The sequence below is a fragment of the Podarcis tiliguerta genome, assembly GCF_965153285.1.
Source record: "Podarcis tiliguerta genome assembly, chromosome: 8".
Lineage (NCBI taxonomy): Eukaryota > Metazoa > Chordata > Lepidosauria > Squamata > Lacertidae > Podarcis > Podarcis tiliguerta.
The window spans coordinates 54,297,012-54,324,616 of record NC_139541.1 but is presented as its reverse complement, the minus strand read 5'-3'; the positions used below and the strand labels follow the sequence as shown (position 1 = coordinate 54,324,616).

Sequence of the window (27,605 nt, the reverse complement as noted above, 5' to 3'; positions counted from 1 at the left end):
CCAGGGCCAAAAATATTGCTATTTCTCTATAATAGAATGGGTAGGAAGGAGGGGAAAAAACAAAATAAGTGAGTAATTTTGTACCTCTTCCCTGCAGGGGACAAAAACAGACTAAGTGAGGGGCAATTCTGCACTAATCCCACAGCCCAAATTACCAAGAGTGAAAGTGCCTGAAGCTTTATGCAGTAAGCTTTCTGCTTAAAAGGAAGCATTTCCTCTTGAAAGCCCTAATGGCACACTGTGAACAAGCTGTTGCTACAACTGACTTCCATTGCAGGTATGATAATGATGATAACACCAGAAAATTGTGGAAGGGTGGCATTGAAAACACTGGAGTGCTGCACCTTAACGATGCTGCCATGTGGACTGACTTCCTGTTAAAAGGTGCAAGGACAAAGGAAGTTGTCTTCTGCCGAGTCAGTCTTAAATAATGTCTACACACTGACTGGCAACAGTCCTCCAGGAGATGAACCTGGGAGCTTTGACATGCAAAGCAAGTGCTTTATGCCTTGAGAAGAAGGACTGTATAGAAGCAACCCCAGTTTAAGCCAACACCTGTGGCTCATGTCTTTACTCTGGGTGAAGGCAACCAAAATGTCAGAAGCAAAAAGAAAGAGAGAGATGAAAAGCCAAGCGTACCACCTTGCCCTCATGACAGTGGTGCCCAGGGCATGCAGACGTCACAGCAGGATGCGTGCGTGTCATGTTGGCACATGCCGCGGCATGCTGATGTCACTTGCACATGCCACAGGGACCCAAGCCAATGGATTCAAATTACAAGAAAGGGATTTTGACTATACATTAGGAAGCACTTTCTGGTGATGAGCGTTGTTCGACAGTGGAATGGATTACATCAGAAGGTGGTGGGCTTTCCTTCACTGGAGGTTTTTAAACAGGTTAGATGGCCATCTGTCAGTAGTGGAATCTACACACACATTAAAAAACGCTGTGAAAATGCTTTTTAAAAAAACGTTTTGAAAAATACATTGAAATTGGCATAGTTCACTCTCGCCATCTAGTGTCACATTTGTATATTGCACTTAACAACTTATTTAAAACATTTTACTTGCAGCTGTGTAGTCCAGGGTTTCCTTAGCTGTGATTCCTGCATTGCAGGGGTTTGCATTAGATTACCCTTGGTTATCCCTTCCAACTCTACCATTCTATGAATTATACACCCACATCCCTAACTCTTCATCCCCCCCCCCCCCAGAGGAGTATTTTCTCTGACCAGAGGGGAAGGAACGTAGCCCAGTGGTGGAGCATCTGCCTTGGATGCAGAAGGTCCCACATTAAATCCTTGGCATCTCCAGAGAGGACTAGAAGACACTCTTGCCTGAAATGCTGGGGAGCCACTGTCAGTGTAGACAATACTGAGCTAGATGGACCAATGTATAAAGCAGCTTCGTATGCTGCTTTGCCGAGAGCCCCTGAACACTGCCCCCTCCCCAGTCTCCAGTGCATCATGTGCTGCCTTGCATGGACCAGCTTCTCATCTCCTCCCCACCTGAAAGTTGACCCTTCTGGAGAGCTGCCTGCCCTTGCCATGTTCTTCCTTGCGGCTTCTGCTGTCTCTGGTTGCCCTTTACCTGCTCCAATCTAACTGTGATGAATTTCAAGCCCAGCCGTTCAGACTGTTTCTTAAACAGCACCAGATGGTTTCGCAGCCACCTAGGCGTACTCCAGAAGGCAGCCAGATCAGTTTGGAAGCCTGACATAAGAAGCATGACCGACTAGGTGAAGGAAAGGAGCAGAATCAGGACCTCGGAGAAGCAGGAGGCATTTGACACAGATCAAGAGGTCTGGTGGGGCTGAACTCCCTGGTGGGGATTTACTGGAGTCTGGGGCAAAGATGCCTGCCTGAAACACACAGCTACCCCATGTTCTGTTTCTTGCAAACCAACCCTTCAGGGTTAAATATGTGCATGCAAAACAGTGTTCCAATAGCTAAGAAATTGCAGCATTGGATTTTGTGTTTGTTTATTCATTAGGTGCATCTCTTTCCTACCTGTTCTGCACGTGTGGGTCTCAGAGTAGGGTATAATAGTTCTATTATCATTTCAGGATGTTCTTAGAGAAAGCAATTAATAATGGAAATTAATAAATAAAACAGTAAAATAATAATTATAATTTCAATTAGACAATAAACGAGATAGATGATGATGGGTTGTAGTCAATGCTAGTCTTAATTGAGAGTAGACTCGCTGAAATTAACGAACCTAAGTTAGCCATGTTTGTTAGCCTTAATGGGTCTACTCTGAGTAAGACTAGTGTTGGATGCCAACAAATGACATCATAAAACGAAATAACTACACCGTCATACTTTAAGTGAAGATGTCTGTAAAAGTTCACCTCCTTCTTGGCTCCATACTTATTGGGCCATCTGTAATTCACCTAAATAAATACTATCCTTGAACCTGGTCTGAATAGACATTGGATTCTTATTTCATTATACGTGATAAAGCTATTTTTAGCCATCTCACCCCTTGCTTTTTCCAGTAAGACCAATTGCAGTCGTTAACAGTCCTCAACAGGTTTACCACACCTATCAGCCAATCACCCATTCCCACCACCCTTCTGAGTAACACCCCTCCCCACCCTCTCACTATATATAAGTGTCTGGTTGTGACTTCTTTTTCAGTGTATCTGAAGAAGTGTGCATACACACAAAAGCTCACACCAATAACAAACTTAGTTGGTCTCTTAGGTGCTAATGGAAGGATTTTTTTTATATTGTTTCGACTATGGCAGACCAACACGGCTACCTACCTGTAACTATCCTTAACTATTAGGGCTGTAAGTTGTCTCCCCCCCCCTTTTTTTTTACATTGTGGTTTTTTTTCTTCACCATTCCAATGTTTTTTTAAAAAGTGTAAGAATTTTTTAAATATCGGATTTCATTTACTTTCTTTAAGCCACTTTGTTGGAAGGTAAAGTTTATATTGGCATCAATCTGATATACATCCTGTGGTCTTACTGATGAGTGCATTTATAATACTGTTAATTGCCTTTTGGCAAATTCTGCTAAGCTTCATGAATGGAAATTAATAACAATCTATTCTCCTCTTTGCAGCTCAGCACTTTGCAACAACCAACACTACAACATGGCTTAATTATATATTTTTTAATGTAATCTTTGCCATAAATTGATTTCTTGTTTTCTCGTGTAGGACCAAAGGCTTTAAAGAACTCCTCCCCTGCATGAGATTCTGGGTCACATTTGAGATTCAAAGAGGTCTTGAGATTCAAAGAGGTCCTTAAAGAAATCAATGGCTGCTAGTTCCGTGCCAAAAATATCTCCTTCACATTATTATTTTTGTTTATTTTACCATCCTCTATCCATTAGTGAGAAAAGAAAAGTCACTGAAAAAAATCAGTCAAATTAATGGAGTCTCTCTGTGGTGCAGCTGTTGTTGCTGGGTTCACTTTACTTTTGAAGTGGCCGAGGGGTGTTCCTGAAATTCTGCAAATCATCTCTTAAGCAGTCTATGCTCTGCAGCTTTCCATTGTGCCCCAATGTTTCCTAAAAAACCCACAATATACATGGGAAACTGGAGAGGCTGCCTACCATACACATGGCAACTGTCTATTGTTAGTGGTTTTTAAAGTGATGATGATGATGATGATGATGATGATGGTGATGATTGTTTCACATAGGGGTAAAAGGAACAAATTCAGCTCACTATTAAGCCTTCATGACTTTTTTTAATACCACCCTTCATCCATAGACCTCTGGGCAGTTCAATCAGGGGCAGATGTAATGAGATTTATTTATTTGGTTAATAAAAGTAATATACTGCTTGGTTGCAGGGAAAAAACACACACCTCAGAGCAGTTTACAAGATAAAATAATAACATTATCGCAAAAAAAAAATTACAGCTGTGATTTAAACATGCAGGAGATTTAAACTGCAATAAAACAGACTAAAACAAATGAAAACTCCTACAAACTTTCTAAACATTGGAGTAGGCTTATCTAAACAAGAAGTGTGGTATGTAATTCACTGGGAGCAATCAAACACAACATTCCTTGTTTTGCTAGAGTGGACATGCAAAGGAATGTTTGGTCCAGCCAGTCAAAACTTCCTGTTCCGCCTGGCCTAGAGCATCCTTCCTTGCATATGAGTAGTGGGTGGGCGTGACCTTGCCTGACCTGGTAAAAGGCCAAGGCATGCTGCCACGCTCTCTTTTCCATCTTCCTTTCGTCCTGCGAGCTTCCTGGAATGAACTGCTGGTTGCCAGCCAAGCAGTCCCCCAGGTCATCTCCCTTATGGGGTAAACCTGTCTGTACATGTTTGTAACTTTAAGCCTAAAGCCTGCTTTCAGGGATCACACTGTGCTCTGCATTGGTCGTGAGTAAACTTTCTTTTTATTGCTTATGAATAAGACTGTGGTGTCTTTATTCTTTTAGGAGGGATTCAAGGGGTCTTACCAGGAAAATATTAGAACACATTTCAATCTGGACAAGCCAGACTGAATTACGTATTGTCTTAGGAAACTCACACGAGTTTGCAACTAGTTTTCTGCTGTGTAAAGGGGAACACACTCTGCTAAGTAAAGGAACTTGTTAGTGCAAGTTAGGAAGGATATTAATAAACAATATATCCTTTCCTGCCACCCTGAACATTCTCACAAGAATGTCTTCAGGAGGCACAACAACAACAACAACAACAACAACAACAACAACAAACCAACCAGTGGAGGTGCCTGCCTCGTATCATTATGCAGGGAGTTCCAAATTGTTTGTGCTGATACATTAAATGATTGAGTCCTCTGCTAGGGCTTGTTCAACTCAGGAAGCCCAGGCAGCTGGGGAGAGTGCAGGAGACTGAAGAAAAGTTCAATAGGAAGAAAGCAGCACACTTTAAAGGCCTCCAGCTCCCTTACAAGATAAGCTCAACCCCCACAGCTACTGAAATTATGAAGTGCCCTATGGATTTCAACAAAGCAATCATTTCTACTAATCATAAACAAATTCCTTTATATATATATATATATATATATATATATATATATATATATATCATTAAATTTTCTGTTTTACAATTCAGAATACTCATTTAAACCTCCTTAAAATATCAATGACTTCCTTTCTTCACTTTCCATGGTTCATTTTCCATATCATAAATCCTTGCATATTTTACATAAACTAAACCATTCAGTGTTCCATTATTACATCCATCAAAACTTATTTACACTGTTGAATTTATCTTAATGCTGACAACATTTTCAAGTGTACACAATTCCCCCCATCTATTCAATAAACATTTCCCAATCTTCTCTAAACGTATGTTCTTCTTGTTCCTTTAAAATGGCACTCCAAAACAATCCACCAACTATTAGTTCATTGATATTGCCAGTTTTTCAAAGCTCTTGTGCTCAAATCTTGCTTGCAGGTTTCCCACAGGAACCTGCTTGGGCACTGAGAGAACAGGATGCTGAACTCGTTGGCCCACTGGCTTGACCCACCAGCAGGCTCTTCTGATGTTCTTATGGCTGTCACATGATGAAAGACGTCTTAGTCAATCACATCAGTTTTAGTACATCAATTAATCAAGCAAGCAAGCAAGCAAGCAATGAAACCTCTAGGATAATTTTTCATTTCTGGATGACACATAAATGTTGTGTATCCTGCTCTTGAACTTGCAATTGGTTGTATTATAACTAAATACAATATTCGCCATGTGCAATCTGATTTAGTTAATCCGAATGTTTTTAAAAGTAATACTGTGATTGATCAAGGAAACGCTGCAGATCTACTGGGGTGGCTTAGGCACACTAGTGGCGCTGGGTATTGAGCGTTAGTCACCAAGAAGGTGCCAAGGAGAACATCATTGGCATTAGTGTCCCTGCTCATCACAAAGGCATCCTGGTGGTGGGCTACCTGGGCAGCTGGATTGAGCACAATGGATACCTCTCCATGGCTAAACTGTGCTGAAATAGAAGCTGAAATGGGTTTTCTGCTTCAGGTAGCTTCCTTGGTTATGTGTATGCTCTCTGGACTCCATTCATGGAGGATAAAGCCCAGGACTGCCAAAAATCAGGAAAAGTATTCATCTTATACCCAAATCATTACTTTTCTCAATGAAGTTCCAACAAAAGATAATGTTGGGAATTACGAAGGGTTGCAGAACAAATCCAGATCCTTAGTTATATGGGTATGCAAACAAATCTCCATTGAACTATAGAGATAGGCTGTCAAAAGTGGTACTGGTTTTTTGTTTTAAATTCAACCTGGGACTTTCTTGATGGTTTGTGTCTTTATTAGCATTTAAAGGAAAAGAAAATTAAAGGGTTGTAGAGGTTTGAAAGCATCTCTTTATTTGAAAATGGCAGAGGAGTTGGGTTTAGGCCAAGTAATTAGGCACCAAACTTGAAATGAAATGTCTCCCTTGAAATGAGAATTTAAATGAATTAGCTGTATCTATCGCTGGGCTTTGAAAGAGCTGCTTAATTTGAGGGAGGGGGAGAGGAGCTAGGTATAATCCCAGTTTGGCATTGTACAACTTAATTATAGGCAGGCTTGACAACAAACAAAAACGCCGAGCCATGCATGTGGGTTCTGGCCTGCTCGACTTGGGGGCTCCGTTAATTATTTTACAAGTATTGGAATTGCTTCCTAATTAATTTTCTGTGTTCGACCCGATTGTAGGTCTGAGGAAATGAGGTTAGTTGGCTTGATCCTTTTCATCGAATTATGCAATTTCAAGTTTAAACTGCTTAGCCATTAAGGTTACGTTAGGATTTATCGCTGTTGACAAGTTCCTGCCGCCTCGGCTGGATATGAACAAGCTCTGAGCCAGATGGAAAACTTTTGGCCTTCTCAGCCATAAGGGGGAGCAAAAGCATTTGCACAGAAGAAATGGTGCCAATGACTTTAGAAAGGAGAGTAAACTTTTTTTTTTATTTGAATATTTAGCCCTTTTCTTCAAAGGCAATAAATACATTTAGAAACAGAAGCACGGTATTATTATTTTTTAAAAAAACATTTAACATCTCTTTGGCCAAGTTTGAACACCATACCAAACCATAGCTAAAAACAAGACTATGGTTTCATTTGAACAAGCAGCATGCTTAAAAGTTTCTTTAATGCTACTCACTGGCACCAGCTGCCCTGCTCAGAAACAAGAGCAATGTAGTTGCAAATAAAGCTAATGCAATTCTATGCTGCATTAATGGAAGTATAGTGTTCAGAAAGGGAAGTAAAAGTACACTCTATTCTGCCTTAATCAGACCCCAACTGCAGTCCAGTATCCAGTTCTGGGCACCACAGTTTAAGAAGGATATAGACAAGCGAGAAGGTGTGCTGAGTAGGGTGACCAAGATGATCAAGGGCCTGGAAACCAAGCCATATGAGGAATGGTTGAGGGAGATGGGTATGTTCAGCATAGAGAAGAGAAGATGTGATGTGATAACTAAGGTTACCAGATGTCCCCATTTCCCGGGGTCAGTCCCCGGATTTACAAATCAGTCCCCTGGCAAAATCCATCTATTTAGTAGGAAGTTGAAAAGTGTCCCTGGATTCATTGAAAAAAATCTGGTAACCTTAATGATAACCGTCTTCAGTATCTAAAGGGCTGTCACATGGGAAATGGAGTAAGCTTGTTTTCTGCTTCACCAGAGGGGAGGACCTGATCTAATGGATTCAATGACAAGAAATGAGATTCCAGCTAAACACTGGGAAGAACTTCCTGATGGTAAGAGCTGTTCAACTGTAGAACAAACTGTCTCAGAAGATGGTGGACTCTCCTCCACTGGAGGTCTTGGATGGCCATCTGTCAGGGCTTCTTTAGCTGTGATTTCTGCATTGCAGGAAGTTGTACTAGATGATCCTTGGGGATCTCTTCCAGCTCTGCAGTTCTGTGCGTCTATGAAAACAGGGTATAACAGCAGCAGCAGCAACAACAACAACAATGGTCTGCCTGGTATGTCCTGACATCCAAATTTGGCGTCCTAGATGAATGAATGAATAAAACTTTATTTGCATAGCCAACAGGCCATAGCATCAAAGGACAAACACCAACAGAAGTACATTACAAATATAGTTAAAATCTTGTGACCTATTAAAGCCCTAGGTAAATTAATAATCTCAGTACTTAAAACTTGGCAGAAGTAATAAAATAATAATAATAAAACATAATGATAATAATCATAAAAACCCAGACGAGGAATCCGGGTGACCACACTGATATCATTCAGATACCAGCTCTCAGTCTCATTGCTCTCTCGATAAATTTGGCAACCTTCTCTGTTGTCGAGCTGTTCTGGTCGGCTAGAAGTGAGCACAATTTGGCTTCGCAAGAGCGGCCGGGGATGGCAGATAGGAGCGGCGTGATGGTCTCGTCCCTGAGATCTTTATATAGGGAGCAAGACAAGAGAACGTGTGACGCCGTCTCTGCATAGCCAGCTCCACAGGGGCAGAGCCGGTTCTCAAATGGAATTTTTTGATATCTACCTTCAAGAACAGCTGACGGTAACATATTTAGTCTGGCCAGTGTAAAGGCCCGCCTAAGTTTTGGAATGGTTAAGGTAGACAAATAAGGTGCCCGAAAATCAAAATGGGAGGGGGGCAGATAAGCGTACCAAGCACTAAATTTCTTAATATAGGCCAGATTATTCTGCTGCTCAATATCCTTCAAGCGCTGATCGATAATGGTTTTTGCCTTGGGGAGACCCACTTTCAGGAGATGCTGTGCTTGTAGGCCACATGTAAGTAGTTTTTGATGCACTACTTTGGACCACCGACTTCTATGAGCGTCTCGTGCTACTAGAGGTAATAGTCCGGATGGGTTTAAATTTAAACGAAGCCAATAGTTGAATGTTCTTATCCAGGTCCGGGTCTCGACGGAGAGGAGGCCGGTCTCCAGCCGTAGGGCCGCATTTGGTACGCATGATGGAACGGCTAGAATCTGTCTTAGGAATTTAGACTGGACCGTTTCGAGTGTGCGGCAATGATTTCCCGTCCAGATTTGGGCCCCGTAGAGTAGTTGTGCCAAGGGTTTTGCTTGAAAGACCTCCAAAGCTGCTGGGATATGTCTGCCCCCCTTCGTAAAGTAAAAGCGAGACAGTATTTTGACGCTTTGAGATGCTTTTTCCCTAGCATATTTATGGTGGGCCTCCCAGGCCCCTGTTGACTGGAAAACTACTCCGAGGTATTTGAAAATTTTGACCTGTTCTATTGGCTGATTGTCCATCTCCCATCTGTGATGTCTGTGTCTCCTAGCGAAGACCATGACTTTAGTTTTTTGGTGATTAACCACCAATTGATCTCTCCTGCAGTAAGCTGAGAATTCTCTTAGTAGCCTTTTGACGTCCTAGATGTTTTTCTTCCAAACAAGCCATGAATGTAAAAGGAGAGAGGAGGCCTTGAAGGAGTGTGAATATCAGCTGATGGGAAAGGGCTGCCCAAATCTCTGAGCAAATGGCTCCTTTGAACAAAGGATATGCGACATGCATAATTATGATATTTATCAGGATTGGCCATGGGCTCAACTGGATGTCCTTGACCAGCCTTTCTCTTGGCCTCATTTTGCCACTTGTAAAATGGGAGGACAACAATTCATTTGCTGCAAGTTCAGTATTTCCCAAACTTAAAAATGACTATGTACACCATGGTTCCCCCATCTCAACATCAAGCTATCTGAAGAAGTGGAAATGAACAAGATACATTTTGGTCTAGCAAAAACAAAGCTCCCATAAAACCTCCCTGGCAAAAGTGTTCAAATGTGTAAAGTATTATTAGAAAGGGTATGCAGATTGGCTTTTCTGCATGAGGAAAAGGACAAGAGGGAACTGGCCTGTACTTCAAAAAGGTAAATTTAAATGTCAGTAGGAAGCCATATGCTTAATTGGGTTGGAGAACTGATTCCCACAAGGGATGTGCAGGCGTCCCCAGCCTGGATGTAAATCTATTTTTTAGTATAATTAATCCTGGCTTCTGTGTCAGGAGATGTAAATGGCATTTAAGATCTCTTTTAGAACTTTTCATCTATGTTACTAAATTGATGCCAAGGTTGGGGTGTGTGTGTGTGGGAGCACATATGCCTCCAATTTTAATATGTGCATTAACCCAACTGTTGTTTTTTTTCAAAATTATTTTTATTAAACATTTTCTTGGTTTACAAAAGTACATGTGTTGTCTCTTATTTTCAGGTTGTACAGGCTTTCTTACAAATCAGTTACATTTGTTGTGAGACATTCGTGTTGAGTACAGTATAAGGTTGGGGAAGAAGAGGGGTGGGGTGGTGAGGTTTATATTCTCTTGTATAGTGTACGTGTGGGGTTTTATGTACCCGTCAGCTGGGTAGGTTCTCTTTCTATTCGTTTATTACATTTTCTTGGTAGTGAGAGGTATTGGGGGGCAGGGTGTTGGTTGTCTGTGGCTGGCTGCATTGGGGTTTGTTTGCATTTGTGAGGGAGGGACGGCTTGTTGGGTTAGGTAAGCCAGATTGATTTGTATGCTGTTGGTAGATTCTTATTGTCTTGTTGGGCTGTGTATGTGATAAAGGGGAGCCATACTGGGGTGAAGGCGTTCTCTTCTATTTGTCCCTGGGTAAGTTTCAGTTTTTGGTTAGCTTTTCTAGTAAGGCCGTTTCCCATACAATTTGATACCATTAGTCCATGTTTACTACTGACAGGTCTTTCCAGTGTCTGGCTATGAGGCTTCTGGATGCTGAGAGTAGGTGGGTTATAAGCTCTGAATAATGTGAATGGTCATTATGATCTTTAAAGATGTTCAGTAGGGCCAGTTTTGGGGTGAGTTCTAATATCTGATTGGTTATTTTGCATATCTCTAGCAGGACTGCTGTCCAGAAGGGTTGGATTTTAGGGCATTCCCACCACATATGGAGGTATGTGCCTGTGGAGGTGCAGCATATCCAACATCTTGGTGAGGTTCTTGGGCGTATCAGTGCCAATTTCTGTGGTGTTAAGTACCACCTGTAGGTGAGTTTCGGAGTGAGTTCCCTTCTTTGGGCTGATATGGACTTAATGTGAGGTCCATTGGGTGGGGTTAATTTCATAGTCTACGTCATGCTCCCATTGTTCTTTGATTGTGTCAAGGGGGTTTGTGGGATTTTGGAGAGGTATTTTGTATATTGTGGATACCATCTGTTTGCCATGTCCCTCTGCTGTCAGGAGAAGGTTTTCGAAGTTGTTCAAGGGCCTAGTGGCTGCTGATTTTACTGCTGGTTTGTTTAAGAAGGCATGTAGTCGATGGTGTGTTAGTGAAGGTATTTGGGTGTCCCCTAGTTTGCCATATATTTCTTGTGTTGCTATGGGTTTTTTGTTGTAGTAGAAGTCTTTTAGAGAGTGTAGGCCTTTGGCTTGCCAGGTTTCTATCTGGAGGTTTTGTGCTGTGTGTTGGAATAGTGGGTGACAGGCCAGGGGGCTTAGTGGGGATGGGGATAGTTTGCCTACTTTTCCCTTTCATGCTTTAAGCATGGACTGTGTGAACCTGTTCAGTTTTGTGGGAATTTTCTTTTATTTGTTTTGGCAAAATGGGTATGCTGTTGTGGGGATGTTTTCAATGGCATCTCTCTCCAAGTAGACCCATTGTTTCATCTCATCTTCTAGAATATACAGGACTATGTGGCATACCTGGTTGGTGATGTGATATGATTCTATGTTGGGGATTCCCCATTCTCCTTCTGAGGAGAGGAGGTGCAGGTATTTGGGACTTATTCTTGGCTTTTTGTGTGAGAAAATAAATGAGTGTAGTTTTTTCTGCTACTTCTGGAATTGGGTTGGGGGAATCTATATTGGAAGGGTTTGGAATAAATAGGTTAGTTCTGGTAAGGTCCTAATGCCAGCCTACCATTTACAGAGGCTTGTTGCATTTCTCCAGTCGTCTGCTACAGATATACGTGCCTTGACCAAATCCACCCTCCCACAATCCTCACAGCTGTAAGTTCCATCTGGAGCACCTCCAGAGCTTTGGTATCCCTGGAGAAATATGACGGCAGGACCAGAAGATGAGGAAGCTTATCTACTTCAGACTCCATCATTTTCACTTGCCTGTGTTGTCCTTTCTGCAGCCCTGTGTCTCAGGATGGCTTATCAGCCTGAAGTGGAAGAGGCACAATAAGAAGGTAGCAGCAGCAGTTGGCCAAGAAGTGTGCCTAAGCAGCTCTAATGGCCTGGAAAGAGGGTCAGGAAAGTGGTTCAAAGAAAGCCCCTTGCTACCAGTTAGCCCAGGAGTGCTGGGAACCCTAAGCAAAATAATGAAGAGCAGGCTTTGTATCTGTATCTGAGATGCCATTCAGCCTCTATGAAAGCAGCAGCAAAGGTTAGTGTAAAATCCAATACCTTTCCCAACTGCTGAGGTGTTCAGAAGGAGAATTTCTGTGATGCGATGCTAAGCCAGAAAGCAAAAGTCGCATCTTGTTAGCCTTGTAATTTTGCATGCAATATTTACTTAACAATCAAAAGTGTTATTGTCACATTTTGAAAAACACATCATTAACTCCCTTATTTGTGCCATTACCACAGCCCATCATGCATACAAGCCCACCAGAACTCAGCTTGCAGACCAAACTGGTTTCCCGGAGCAAGACTCAATGCTCTCAGTCCTGATTATAAACCAGAGCTGGCAAAACAGAGAGTGATTTAATGAAGTTTTGATACAGCTCATCAAATACTGAAATGGGAAGTTGCAATATTAATTTAGAAACTCATTATCATTTCAATTCCACTCATTCTAAACTGCATTAATAACGGGGCAGATCGTGGCATTTCTGAAGGATGATGTATCATTCAAAGGGCAAAAATATCATTCAAAATTACATTTCATTTGACACCCAAACATCAAGCATATTCTTCTTATAACCATGTAATCATTATTTTTCTTTTGCCATGTGTTTCTTCCCACCTAAGGGTGGGGGAGAGCATGGAGATCTCTTTCAGGAGGCTGTGACAATCTTTCGGATGAGGCCACACAGAAAACGCTTCTGTGGTTGGAGAGAAAGAAGTGGAGAGGAAGTGACCAGCTGTGGCTTGCCATGGTTCTCCAGCCTTTTAGGAAGCAGGAAGAGCTTTTTTTAAATAGAATAATAGAATTGTAGAGTTGAAAGGGACCCCAAAAGTGACCTAGTTCAAGCTCTTTGTTCTCGTTCTGTGTCCTGGAGATACACTGGACTAGAACCAGAACCTTCCCTGTGCAAAGCATCTGCCACTTGGTGGGAGACTTAGAGCTCTTATGAAACAATTTCTAAACTAGAATCATGGTTAGCTTGGTAGGCAGGTTCAGAATTATCGGAGCAGGAGGCGTTGTGCAAAAGAGGCCAGAGAAACCAACCAACTGATGAAAATGAACAAGAAACAAAGTGTTATTACAGAGACCACAATGGTTAAAAACAGCAGTGGAATGAACCCTGCTACTTTGATCAATAATGAGGCACAGAAATTAAAATTATGAATTGCAATCTGGATGTAGTGGTCACCCTCTCCAGTGTCGAACAATTGTAAGACTTGCTGCCATCATCAGGTAAGTTATGAAGTCCTTCAAAGAATAATGGAATTGTAGCATTGGGTAGGATCCCCAAAAGGTAATTGAGTTTAACCCCCTGAAATGCAGGAATCACAGCTAAAGAATCCCTGACAGGTAGCTATCCAACCTCTGCTTAAAATTCTCCAGTGAAGATATCTCCAGGTCCATCACCTTCTGAGGTAGTCAGTTCTATAGCTGAGCAGCTCTAACTACCACTAAGCTTTTCCAAATGTTTAGTCAGAATTTCTTTTCTTGTCAGTTGAATCCATTGGTTCAGGTCGTATCCTCTGGAGCAGCAGAGAAATATGCTTGCTGCTTCTTTCATGTGACAGTCCTTTAGATATCTGAAGATTGGTGAGGTCCTGGCAGGGCCAGCCCACCCATGAGGCAAGGTTAGGTGACTGCCTCAGGTGGCAGAATCCACAGGGGCAGCAGATCCCAATGTAGAGCTTTATCCTGCCCCCTTGTTTCTGTTGTAGATCTTCACTTACCCCTTCTTCCCTGGTGAGGAGGGGAACACCATTCTGTGGCTTGCCTCAGGAGCCAAAATATATTGGACATTTATAGAGTAGATGGAAAAAGACCAATCTCATGGTTTATATCAATTGTCTGAGCCATGGTACAGTTCAAACATTAACCCTAAAGGAGGGTACTCATGGGCAGGACCACCACATATGAACAAAAGACCCCAAGTTGCCACAATTTGTCCAGCATTGTGACAAGACACTTTCAATAACTTTACTAAGCAGGGAGGGCTATAAATATCATCTATGTCTTATTTTGAGTGCATTTCATCTTTCACCAAGGATGATCAGAAATGATGCTTATCCCAAATCTGACTCCAACAAATATAACTCTCTCCTAAAGGTGCTTTAATGTTATCAAGGTCTCTGAGGATTTGCTTACCTATGTATCCTGCTGGATGTAACTCTTCATTCAGGGAGACCCTTCTAATGTTGCTTGAAGGCAACACCCGGGAAGCAGAAAGGCTTCAAAATACAGTCACAAGCAGCAGGATTAAACCCTGGGCTGATGTTGTGCATCCCAACATTTCTTCTACGTCTTACACTTTGCCTTTTTATTCAGATGCCAAGGGGCACTTCGCAGTCAACATTCTGACCATGTTTTAAGTGTATTTGTCAATCAAGTAATTCCCAGGCAAGTCTACTCAGAGTCCAAAGCAGGTGGTGTTTGCTTCTAGCATCATCAAGAACACACACACAAAAAAACAGTTAACACCCTGGGAAGCTTTTGCACATGCTCCATTCGTCATCTTTGACTTGTTGCATTTTAATCTAATTATTCTCTCATGGCTTTTTAATAAACCTACCGCTGGCACCTGGCTTGATGCTGACAGGTTCCCTGGGACTGCAGCTGTTTGGCTCTGAAGCCGTTTCTGTCAAGCAATGGGGAAGGCAACAGAGCACCCACCCAAAGGCTCTGCCTCGCTCTGTCTTTCTGTCACTCCTCAAGAAGGTTCCCAGAACCCATTTCCTTCTTCCTTCAGAAAGGGGGACTGAGTGATTGATGGCCATTCACAGCCTCCAAGGAAAGAGAATTGGTTCCAGCAATGCGTTGATGTGGACTTTGTAATGCCAGATTCAACTTTCTCTCTCTTTAGAGAGACTCCACTTACTTTACACCATGGAAATTAAAAAACGCAGCCACACAATCTATGTGTTTATGTGAGTTTTGTTTTTTGCAGGGTATGAAGGAGCGTCTCCACCCCCATCATTCTGCCCAGACACTGAAGTCCAGTGCCGAGGGCCTTCTGGTGGTTCCCTCGCTGTGAGAAGTCAAGTTACAGGGAACCAGGCAGAGGGCCTTCTTGGTAGTGGCACCTGCCCTGTGGAATACCCTCCCACCAGATCTCAAAGAGAAAAACAATTAGCAGACTTTTAGAAGACATCTGAAGGCAGCCCTGTTTAGGGAAGCTTTTAATATTTAACAGACTATTGTATTTTAATATTTTGCTGGAAGCTGCCCAGAGTGGCTGAGAAAACCCAGCCAGATGGGCGGGGTATAAATAATAAATTATTATTCTTATTATTCTTATTCTTATTATTATTGATGCTAGGGCTGTGTCCCAGATTTGGCCCATTCCCAGACCAAATGGGCCAGTTCAGGACCTGGGTGGATTAGATTAACCCTGGAGTAGCCCTGGATTGGCCTGGGTCAGTTCAGCCCACCTGGAGCAACCCAGAGCTGTCAAAAGTTGTGACTGTTAGTTGGAAGTGGTAGGGTAGAAGGAGAGCAGGTAGACATTCTTACTAGAAAGTAAGCCCCCTTTATCTCACTGGGACTTCCTTTCAAGTAAGTGGCTGGTGGGGTGGCATGGGAAGGGTGTTGTTGCTTAGCTGGCTTCCCAATACCATGAATTTCTGCCCATTACTGAGAGGGGGAGGCAGTAGGCAGTGGAAATCTCTGATGCTCCTGTCACTGTGCCCATGCCATATGGATCTCCCCACCACTTCACTGCTGTGCAGTGTTGGGAGGCCAGGTGAGCAACACCACACTCCCTGCACTGCCCCACCAGCCACTACTGTTCCCCGCACCCCAACCACATGAGCTAATGCAATTCTAGGTTACATCCTCAGAAGTATAGGGTCCAGATCAAGGGAAGGATTGGTGCCACTCTATTCTGCCTTGGTCAGACTCCACCTGGAATCCCGTGTCCAGTTCTGGGCACCAGAGTTTAATAAGAATATTGACAGGCTGGAATGTGTGCAGTAAAGATTGACTAAGATGATCAAGGGTCTGGAAACCAAGCCTTATGAGGAGCAGTTGAAGGAGTTGGGTATGGTTAATCATCTTCAAGTATCTGAAGGGCTGTCCCATCGAAGATGAAGCTTGTTCTCTGCTGTATTACAGGGAATTGGAATAAATGACCCTTTGGGTGCCTTCCAACTCTACAATCCTATGATTCTGTAATGAAGAGGGAAATTGAATTGAAAGGTAAAGTTACAACGGGAGATGGATGAATGTGCCAGTCTGAGTTTCTCTCAGTTTCTCATTTTTACAATCTTAAATCCATTTCTTCACATTTCCACATCAATTATCTAATTTTTTTTTTTAAAACCCTCATGAAAATTCATCAGCACTTTGATGCAAATTTCCCCTGATATACATGCTGTTGTATGCAGTTTTGACTAATATACACATTTTTGTACGCACTTTCCCCAAACAGAATGCGTTTTTGTGTGTTATTTTGACCAATGGATACATTCCAATGCACACTTTCCCCAAATATATACAATTTTAAAAACACATGGGTTGGTTGAAGAACTGAATTGAAAAATTCAGATAATTGCACATTTCTTAGAAGAATCATATTTTGGTTTCTGTATTGGGTGGAAAAGTGTGACTTGGATCATTTCTCATTAAAAGGCAAAACTGAATTTCTCCTCCACCCCTCACTGCAGCACTAAGACCTGTTAAAGATACCAGGGTTGTGTCTTGTGGTGGAGGGAACAGGGTCTTTAGGTATTTTTTGAGATGCCGAGGGGGAAACAAGGATGCAAAACCAGCAGCACCGAGTTCCTGCCAAAGCAAAGGCAGGGTGACAGCTGCCTTCTTGGACAGAAAGATCCCAACGGCAGTCCTCCAATCCAAGCGGGTCTAATTATGGGCCACCAGCTCATGCAATCCTCTTTGAAGGAGATCTGCCTAGAAATCCCCTCCTGTTTGCAAGGTGAGCACTGCAATTTGCAGGCTGAGCAGCGCCAGCAGGTTTGAGAAAAGGTCGAGGGCCTGGGAATCCACACCCCTTGCCTTCTGGGATTCATGACATGAAACAGTGGAAGACGCTGCTGACGCAGGAACTGCCCTTTCGCAAAGGTCATGCCTCCTCCTCCTGATTTTACTACAGAGCCCCCAGAGAAAATGGAGAGGAGGCAGGCTAGTGTGGAAGTCAGAGAGCTCATGCTCTGCTCTTACCCAAATGGCAACAGAGAAAGACATAGGCAAGAGAGGAATCTGCATGCTTCAGGAGGTGATTTCTTCCCCCTTTCCCCCTCTCTCCTTCTGAGAAAGGGCTGTGAACAGCTTTGCTTAGAACCAGGTGTGGAATAGTGGTAAGCAGTGCTTCCCCCCCTAGAGAAATAGGTGCCGGTACTCACCATGAAGTTGTTACAATAATTGCCACACTTTTTAACCACAAAAAATGCCAGTACTGCGTACCCTTGAGTACCCCCTGGGAAAAAAGCACTGGTGTTAAGAGTGTCACACTGGGATCTGAGCGACCAGGGTTTAGATCCCCACTTCAGCCATGGAACTCACTCGGGTGACCCTGCACCAATCACAGTCTCTACTACTAACTTACCTCACAGTGCTGGGTTTATGTATAAGCTATACAAGCTATAGCTTAGGGCCCCATTCTCTTGGGGGCCCCCAAAAAAATTAAAGGGAAAAAAACCTAGATGTACATTTCCAAAATATAAGATAAAAAACAAATAAAATAAAACCTACATACAGCAATGATGTTTTGTGTTGTGTAGGCTCCTATGATGTAAATAATGGGCTCCGCCTGCTAGGCTTTTGTTATGTGCAGATGGCTTTAGATACCTATTAGGTCCATAGATTACCATATAGCATATATTCAAGACAAAAAACAGTGGCAATTTGTTGTTGACAAAGGACAGCTGGACATATAAAGGGCCCCATTACCTTCAATAGGTTAGGGCCTCATCAAACCTAAATCTGGCCCCGCTCACAGGTTATTGTGAGGATAAAATGCATACCACCCTGAGCACCTTGGAGGTAGAGGGTGGTGTATAAATGCAATTTTTAAAACGTGGCTTTCCCTGAGCTCACTCTTATCAATTTGATTTGCACAGGACACTTAGGAAACTATTTGCATCTAGCAAGGAAACAGACGTGGGTGGCGCTGTGGGTTAAACCACAGAGCCTAGGACCTGCCGATCGAAAGGTCGGCGGTTCGAATCCCCGCGGCGGGGTGAGCTCCTGTTGTTCGGTCCCAGCTCCTGCCTACCTAGCAGTTCGAAAGCAAGTAAGTGCAAGTAGATAAATAGGTACCGCTTTATAGCGGGAAGGTAAACGGTGTTTCCGTGTGCGGCGCTGGTGCTGGCTCACCAGATGCAGCTTAGCCACGCTGGCCACGTGACCTGGAAGTATCTTCGGACAGCGCCGACTCCCGGCCTCTTGAGCGAGATGAGCTCGCAACCCTAGAGTCGGTCACAACTGGTCCTGATGGGCAGGGGTACCTTTTTAAGGAAACAGAAGAGGTGTGAGAGCTGTCACTGCTCAGTGGCAGAGCGTAAGCTCAGCCTGCAGAAGGAGTCCAGGTTCGTTGCTTGACTTCTCCAGTTCAAAGCTCTCAAATGGCAAGTGCTCCACCTTAGAGAGCCAACACCTATCCAAGCGGATAATGCAAGCCTAGATCGACAACTTCATGTGTTTCAATCGGCTAGAGATTGAGAAACTCACACCACTAGAGGGTAGCAGAGCACATGTGTGGGATTGCTAACTTCAGAAGACAAGGCCTCAGGGTCCACCATGTTTTTCTGCAGCAATGGACATGCACCAGTCTCTGCTAGGGGGACAATATACTGTGCCAAAACTGTTTGCATGCAGATCTCATTTCATTATATTTCATTTCCAGTTCCATTAATCTCATTTTATTGTATTTTATTTTTATACCCAACTCCATTAAACAGCACAGCTGCTCAAGCAGCTAAGTGAATATAGCTAATGAACAGGCATGACAAAAGCTAGATGGTTCAAGAACTAAATTGCCTTTGGAGTGAGCAAAGCAGAATGAGGAAAGGAACTTGTTTTGCAAATGATTTAAAAACTTGCATAAATCGTGGGAGTCTCTTTTTTAAGTGTACAATATGTAGTGTTAAGTGGGTACACTTGTTGCAATTAAGTTAGCAAGGGAGGGTGGAAATCCATGGTCAATAATGTACTTTAAGCACATTTTCTATGTGGCTATTGATACAGACCACTTGTGACAAGAAACTGATATAGTGTAGCACAAACAGGAACAGAGAAGAGGAGCTTAACAAGACCAACACCGCTAAGGGGAATAGCAAGGAGGGGGCCAAGTAAGCAATGGATTCTGGCTATGCTCATGAGGTGATTGGGAAATATAAGTATGGATGTATGAAAGCCTCAGGCAGAATCACATAGAAAATTCTGTGCACCTTCTCTTAAAAAAATCATGCACACTCCAGTCTTGATTCTGCCTCGACTCAATATAAGAAGAGCCTGTTGGATCAGGCCAGTGACCCATCTAGTCCAACACTGTGTTCACACAGTGGCCAGCCTGATGCCTGTGGGAAACCTGCAAGCAGGATTTGAGAACAAGAGCCCTCTCCCCTCCTGTGGCTTCCAGCAACTGGTATTCAAAAACATTGCTGCCTCCATCATGACTAAGAGCCATCAATAGCCCTCTCCTCTATGAATTTGCGTAATCCTCTTTCAAAGTCATCTAGGTTGGTGGCCAACCTGGAGAGATCGGCTAGAGAGAGGATCCTTGGTGTGGCCCAGTATGGCAGGTCTGAGGTCACTTTGTGCTCTCAGCCTTAAGCCTAGGATGGAACCAGCTCTCTTGAGTGGAAATGTGCATGACTTGACTTCCTGACCCCATTTTCTTCCATATGGTGCCCTGCAAGAGAGAAATGTCCCATCCAGATCTTTTGGATCTTTTTTTTGCTGTCAATTTAAACCGACTGCCTTGCCTGGGACTGTCTATTTCAGCTCAGTGCAGCTCTGACGGAACAGCAAATTCATGAAGGAAAAAATAAACCCACACAAGTTACAATAATTTAAATAATTGGGTGTTTTTGTGTGTGTATGTGACAGCATCAGGAATACACAATGCTCATCCACTGTAAAATCCTGAGGGACTGCAGAAAACAGGAGCAGATGAATCCTTGTGAAAGAAAAATGCTATTTTCATGCAAATATCCCTCCGTAATAAAATACCCAGGGAATATAAAATGGCAAGGAAATGCATGAGATACATACTGCCTGGTTTTCAAAACACAAGTGTGCCTCTCCTTAAAAAAATAGCACTGATTGTATTAACAGTAATGAATGAAGGAGCATTTTAACAACAGAGCAACAAGGAGGGCAAAGAAGGCAGGGGTGTGTGGAGGACGATGATGACACACTGTCTGGTTTTTATTGTGAAAGGCAAAGAGAGGCCAGGTCTTTGGGAATAAGAGAAGCCAGGGAGATTTGTAGAACCAGAGGAGGCATTCTTTAAGAACATGCCACACCAGGCAGTCTCCTGCCCCCATTATATACTACACAGTTCCACAGAAGCATCAGGGAAGGGGGCAGCCAGAATTCAGCTGCAGAGGAGACTAGTTCATCTGTCTGTGCTTCTCATGAGTCCTCTCCAATTCCCAAACATATGGGGCCCACTACATTCTTCCCATCAGATATTCTGCAGCAGACTTCCCAGTGCAATATCTTGCAAGCTATTAACAAGCTCTTAACCTGTTTGTGTGTGGGGGGAAATCCAGTGCACTGCTTTTTGGAGCTTTCCAAATTAGGTTTATTAATGTCAGATTATAGGAACGGTTTGAAAACAAACGATGGGCTGGGAGATTTCTCAGCACTAAAACCAAGCAAAACAAAAGCACCCCAGGCCCTATTAATCTTGCCGCTAATAAAAATGAAATAGACCCATGGCCCTTTTCTGGAGATGAAGTTCACTGTGATTATTTCTCTGCACCAGCCGTGAAGTGCTCGACTCCAACCCTCCAGAATACATCGGCTGTTTGGAGAGAGATCATTAGCTCGGACAGCGGGGGAGGTGTCACAGTACGGTAATTTATCAGTTGCCTATGGAGAAGTGAACAGCTTTCTCTGGATCATCTGAAAACGCCAAGAACATTTTCTCTCTCGAGACCAGCAGCGAGGGGAGATCTTAAAGCTGGGATTTTTATCTGCTAAAATAGAGTTTCGTCTTCTACAACTGGGCGTATTATGCAGTGCATTTAAAACAGCAACAGCAACCATTTTTTAAAAACCTCCACGCTCTGAAACAGCAGTTGAAGCCGTGCATTTTAGAAATACCGTTAGCCTGTTTTATAACGGATGCCGGAGAAGGGGAGGCACTTCAAACCTGGATGAGAAAATGTCAAATTTACCTGTTGCTTTTCAGAGATGCAAATATATTGGTGCATCATCCTTAAGCTGGATCGTGCAACCATTATAGTAACCACAGAATCCTTTGAAGCCCCAGCACTCAGCTGAGCAGAAGCAGGTGATGAAATCCATGCCGCCAAAACGCCAAAGCGAAGTCTCAAGCCATGTGATGACTTCTTGTAAAGGCCAGTGCTGACACTCTTCCAGGGTGGTGGTGCAGCCCACCCACTTGAATACTTTCCATTTATCCCATAACCCCCTTCTTCTAAGCTAGTGCCCCTTCTGCCCTCAGATCCCTGAGTGCTTTTGAAGCATTGTTTTCCCTCAGTCAGCTGGGAGAAGAATAAAAATAGCATTTCCTATAGAGTTATGTTTAATGGCAATTCCCTTCTCCATAGATAGGATTCTTCTGTAAAGCTTAAAGGCAAAGGAAAAGGGACCCCTGACCGTTAGGTCCAGTCATGGGCGACTCTGGGGTTGCGGCGCTCATCTCGCTTTATTGGCCGAGGGAGCCGGCGTAGAGCTTCCGAGTCATGTCGCCAGCATGACTAAGCCGCTTCTGGCGAACCAGAACAGCACATGGAAAAGCCGTTTATCTTCCTGCCGGAGCGGTACCTATTTATCTACTTGCACTTTGATGTGCTTTCGAACTGCTAAGTCTATAAAGCTTACTTGGAGGCAAATCTCTGTCAGCAGAGGTGTCCGGAAGCTTTAATTAGATGCTTCCTTCTTGCAGTTTTTGCCCCTGCCATTGCTTCCTGTTCAGATCCCAACGCCTGCCTTCTTCCTTCACATAACTGCAGTTCTCAAAGTGAGAAGAATAAGTGAGCCTGTTTAAGAGGAGTCCAGTTCATCACCACCCCTGAATTCTATGAGACTTCTCCTTGCAACTAAAACTTGACAAATGTCATGTCCCCTTCTTCAGGAAATTTGAGGCTGGCAGCTTTCTCCCTTTTCAGAATGTTCCAAAACAGTTACAAAACTGTCAGGTGGAAATTGCCACAACAGAAATCATATCGAGCAACATTTTGACAAAACCTCTTTTTTATTTTGCTCTAAATTTTCTCTGCTGATGGGATTTCAACCCAGCTCACGTGAATCAAGGTTTACTCGGAGCATCGTCCGGGAGCCTCAACACTCACTCTTGTTTTGTGTGTCGGCATAAAGATAGATATAATTTTGAAAATTGCAGCGGAAAAAGAAAGACACAGAAAATTACCTCTTTCAACAACGTTAAGCCATTCTGTTCCATTAATATATTTCTGAACCTGAATATTGCAAAGGGAAAAGTACATTATCTCAGAGGACGAAGCAACCTGGTAATGTATTCTGGCCATAATGCGGTCTCATTCAGGATGCAAAATGCAGGGTGTTGGAAAATGTAAAAAAACCACAGAGACTTGCTTAATGTGGGGTTTGAAAAACAACTAAATCAGATGGATGCATTATCCGTAAACTTCCCAACCTGCCACTGGCTTATGTTAATTTCTTTTTTCTTTTATTTTGAGGAAGGGTTCGCAATGTTTATTCTTCCTGTAATTGAAAGCCCTTTCGGTCACAAGCCATATCACAGCCATTAGTCACTGCATTTCCTCATTGGAGGAATATGTAAGCAATGAGAATGGCAGGTGGAGGGACCCCAGTGAGCAAGATCCTGCACCACACCTTACCCAATATATGCCCACTCAAATGTTCCGATCTGCAGAACACACACTGCTACAGATGCCGCATAATACCTGGTTTGCATTTGTAAGGACTAGATCTTTTAGTGTGGCAGCCTACACTTCGGAACTCCCTGCCTATCGATACCAGGCAAGGCACCCTCACTGTACTCTTTTTCAGTGCCTGCTAAAAACATTTTTGTTTAAGGAAGCCTCCTCAAATGTTTAGAAAGCCGATGTGAGTTTTAATCTGTTTTTAGTCTATTGCTATTTTAGCTTTTCGAAAGTATTGATAATTTTTCTTATTGATAATAGTATTATTTAACCTTTTTGGTAAACTGCACCGAGTGTTGGTTTGTCTTTCATTTCATTTTTACGATCAAGTAGCGTATAAATTTTACGGGGAAAACAAACAAACATCCTGCCCTCTGCCCTGAACCATCTCTGAGGAAGGGAGGAAAGCAAATGGCACTGGAGGGAGAGGCTGGGATCAATTCACTTGGACATTCTTCTGAGTCATAGCAGAGAGGGGGGGAGGGAGCAACAGTATCTAGAGTTCCCTCCCCCAAAAGGAGAATTGCTTCCTTCTCCCCAACAAGCCCCTTCCTCCAATTTATCCCAAACATGGGAGAGGGTTGAGGGAAGCCAAAAGAGTTTCCCCAAGGTTGGGTATATTTCTCAAGGGGCTACACACCCCTGGGCAGCTCCAATTCATGTCAGTAGGGCTTTCAGTGGGGATGGATAAGAACCTAAGAAGAGCTTGCTGGGTCAGGCCAGTGGGGCATCAAGTCCAGTATCCTGTTTTCACAGTGGCTCTGGGAAACCAGCAAGCAGGATCTGAGGGCAAAAGCCCTCTCCTCTCCCGTGGGTTCCAACAACTGGTATTCAGAAGCATTGCATTCTCCAACTGTGGATGCACAGCATAGCAATCGTGGCTACTAGCCACCGACCGCCCTTTCCCCCATGAATGTGTCTAATCTTATTTTAAAGCTATCTAGGTTGGTAGGATTGTGCCCCATGGGTGAGACCTGGCTACCCCTCTCTCTGCTGCAGCAGTCAACACCTGCCACCTCTCAGGGGCCACCTAATGGTCAGTTTGCCTATACTCGAAAGGGCAAGGGTGTGGCATTTAATGAGAGAGGGCATGGGGGCAATGCAAAGCATCTCAACCGGTTGAGGGTCGCAGGATCTGTGTGGCCTTGAGTCCTGGTTGCATTTCTGCATACATATAATTTTCGCCGCCTAGGAGAGGTTTGTTGCAGTGGCTGGAGGCAGCAACTGCAAGCTGCCTCGCTGTTAATCAATGCTTTCTCTGCTGTTATCTTGAGCATTGCGAGCCCAGATCTTAAGTTTCGATGAAATTAAATTAAATTAATGTATACATTAATTACCCTCAAACATCCTCCTCCCCGTCTTACACTTTGCCTCAGAGGCCACATTGGCAAGGGAGAAATGAGCGGCGCCCCCCGCCCCAAATGAAAAACCTCAATTATATTTTGCAAATAATGGGATGATTACAGTTTTTATGTTTGCATTAAATTGAGGGGAATTATGAGATATTTAACTGACATTTTATCCCGATAGCCCACAGCAAGCTAGGTAGCAGTTACATGCTGTAATAAATGTCACCATTTAAAAATTAATTGCTACACTATCTAACTTGCTGTGGGCTGTCTTGTTAAATATTAATGGGATGTCTTGGGAAAAAAAGTGTTGTGACTTGAAAGAATTATTTAGATGCAGACGGAGTGGCTGAGGAAAAGCCACCAGCTTGTTGAGTTGAAAGCGTGGCGCTAATGACATGGGGACTTTCCCTTCTTAATGCTGCCTCATCCCCACACCCATCAGCCAGGCTTATCTTTGGCAAGACCTTGCAGGTAGCGTAAGGCACCTCCTGAACTCCTGAGGAAAGGGGTTTCTGGCTCATTGCCACAGAAATCCCTCATGCCCAAAATGAACATTTCAAGTCAAAACAGAAGCTGGCCAGCGAGTGCGAGTCTACACCTTTTTTTTTTTTTATAAATCTATGACTCCACCTATCTCCTAGCTGCTCCTAGCTGCATTTGGTCAAGCTACGGGGTGGGAACAATCCATATTTCCTTTTCTTCAATCTGTCCCATGAAGCAGCAGTGGGCTTTAAGCTTTCTAGCCAGGCCTCTACCGTTGCACGCGCACACACATGTATATGCAAGGGCCCTTCTGAGCAGCCCTAGCCATCCGCCTCAATCTATGAGAATGAGGGAAGTGGGGGCACATTTACTTGACTTGCTCCAGAACCAGGGGTGACCCCCAAACCAGGTAGGGAGACAGCTTGCCATAGCTTTTAACATCTCTGTGGGGGGTAAACATAGCTGTTGTCAAACCAGCATCTGTTCAGGGCTGTCCCGAGTCGACCAACAACTTACTGTTAACAACTTCATGGTGAGTTCCTGCACCCATTTTTCTTGGGAAAAGGCATTGCAGATGCTGCTTATGGGAAACCCACAAGCAGGATTCTAGCCCAAGAGCTCTCTCCCCTCCTGTGGTTTCCAGTAACTGGTATTCAAAAGCATTGCTGCCTCCATCTGTGGAGGCAGAGTATAGCCATCATGGCTAGTAGCCATTGCTAGCCCTCTCCTCCATGAATATCTTCATTTCAAGTCTTCGCTGCCTCCTGTGGGAGCGAGTTTCCTAGTTTAGCGATGTCCTGCATGCAGGAGGGCTTTATTTACCGTATTTTTCGCTCTATAACACGCACCCGACCATAACACGCACATGGTTTTTAGAGGAGGAAAACAAACAAACAAAAATATTCTAAACGAAACAGTGGATGTATGATTTTTGTGGTTCATGCTGTGGCCATAGACATGTGATCTGATGGTGAGTTTGGGGTAGCCCAATGCAAAAATCCTGAGGATCCATGTGGATCCATGCTTTGTAACCACGTTTTTGCACCACTGCGGCCCCAGGCAACAGTGGGTGCATGATTTTTTTGGTGCAAGCTGTAGCCATGGACATGCTATGTGATCTGATGGTGAATTTGGGGTGACCCAGTGCAAAAATCTTGAGGATCCATGTGGATCCGTGCTTTGTAACCAGGCTCTCTGTCCCTCTCTTCTCCCCACTCAGCGGCTCTTCTCCCACTTTGCTGTTTCAAAGCGAGCAAAGCGAGCCACGGAAGAGGGAAGGAAGGGGAACCATGGATCCTCTGCTCACGACTGCATCAGATACCCCCGCCATCCGTAGGCATTCGCTCCATAACACGCACAGACATTTCCCCTTATTTTCTAGGAGGAAAAAAGTGAGTGTTATGGAGCAAAAAATATGGTACTCTGTCCTGCTTCTTCCCACTTTGGATGTTCACAAGTCCTAGTGTTTTGGGAAAAGGAGGAAAACCTTTTCTCTATCCACTTTCTCCATGCCTCACATAATTTCATAAACTTCTATCTACATCATCATCGTGAAAGACAGATCTGCCAGGAACCTGCGGCCAATTGTGGATGCCCAGTCTGGGTCCCTCTCCTCCTTGTCCCTGAACCGTTCAAACACCAGAGGCCTCTGTGTGTCTGGATGTCATTATCACAGCAAATACCAATGTTTCTGCAGCAAGTACAGTTGTTACGTAACGTGTAAGGCTCAGGTGTGATTTCTTCAAAAGCTTTTCACAAGTTGCAAAAAAGCATCTGCTTTGGGGCGATTTGTCTTTCTGTGGGAGCACAGTGAAGAAGGGTAAACACATTCAGAATGAGGACAATAAGTTATTACCTCACAGAATCCTAGAATTGTAGAGTTTGAAGGGACTCTCACCTCCACCACAAGGGTCACAGTCCAGCCAGGAATCATAGCTAAAGGATCCCTGACAGATGGCCATCAGACCTCTGTGAAGGAGAGTCAACCACCTTCTAAGGTAGTCTGTTACACTGTCAAGCAGCTCTTATAATACTTTCTAATGCAGTGGTCTCCAGTGGCATAGCGACAGTTGCCAGCACCCAGGGGAAGGAAAGTATTGTGCCCCCTAACTGGCACCTCCATGTGCTGCTGCTGGATGGAGCATGTGCGCCTCCTTGGACAGGGGTGCTGCCACCACTGCAAATCTCGCTTTCCGCCCGCCTCCCTCGCTGGCAGGGGATGCCACAATGGTTGCAAGGACCCATCCTCTCCCAACTCCTGCTTGGTGTGCTGTTAAGGTGAGGTCGGTGGGTGGAATGGGGTGCACCTCCAATCAGAGTAGCAGCAGCAGAGACGCGCCCCTAAAAATATTTGTGCCTGGGGCAATCGCCCTGGTAGCTCCCCCTCCCACTATTCCTCTGATCCCTATGTTATTGACCAGATATCCTCACCAGCAATCTGGCGGCCCT

The 27,605-nt window shown here is 43.8% G+C and overlaps 1 long non-coding RNA gene across 1 annotated transcript in view; it reads right to left on the bottom strand.

Moving 5' to 3' along the window:
• The window catches only part of LOC310683262, a 56,956-nt gene extending 35,218 nt beyond the window's left edge, over nucleotides 1–21,738 (bottom strand). The window contains exon 1 of the long non-coding RNA XR_014514335.1: nucleotides 21,610–21,738. This is a non-coding gene — a long non-coding RNA (uncharacterized lncRNA). The remainder of the gene's footprint in view (nucleotides 1–21,609) is intronic.
• Nucleotides 21,739–27,605: the final 5,867 nt, after the last annotated feature.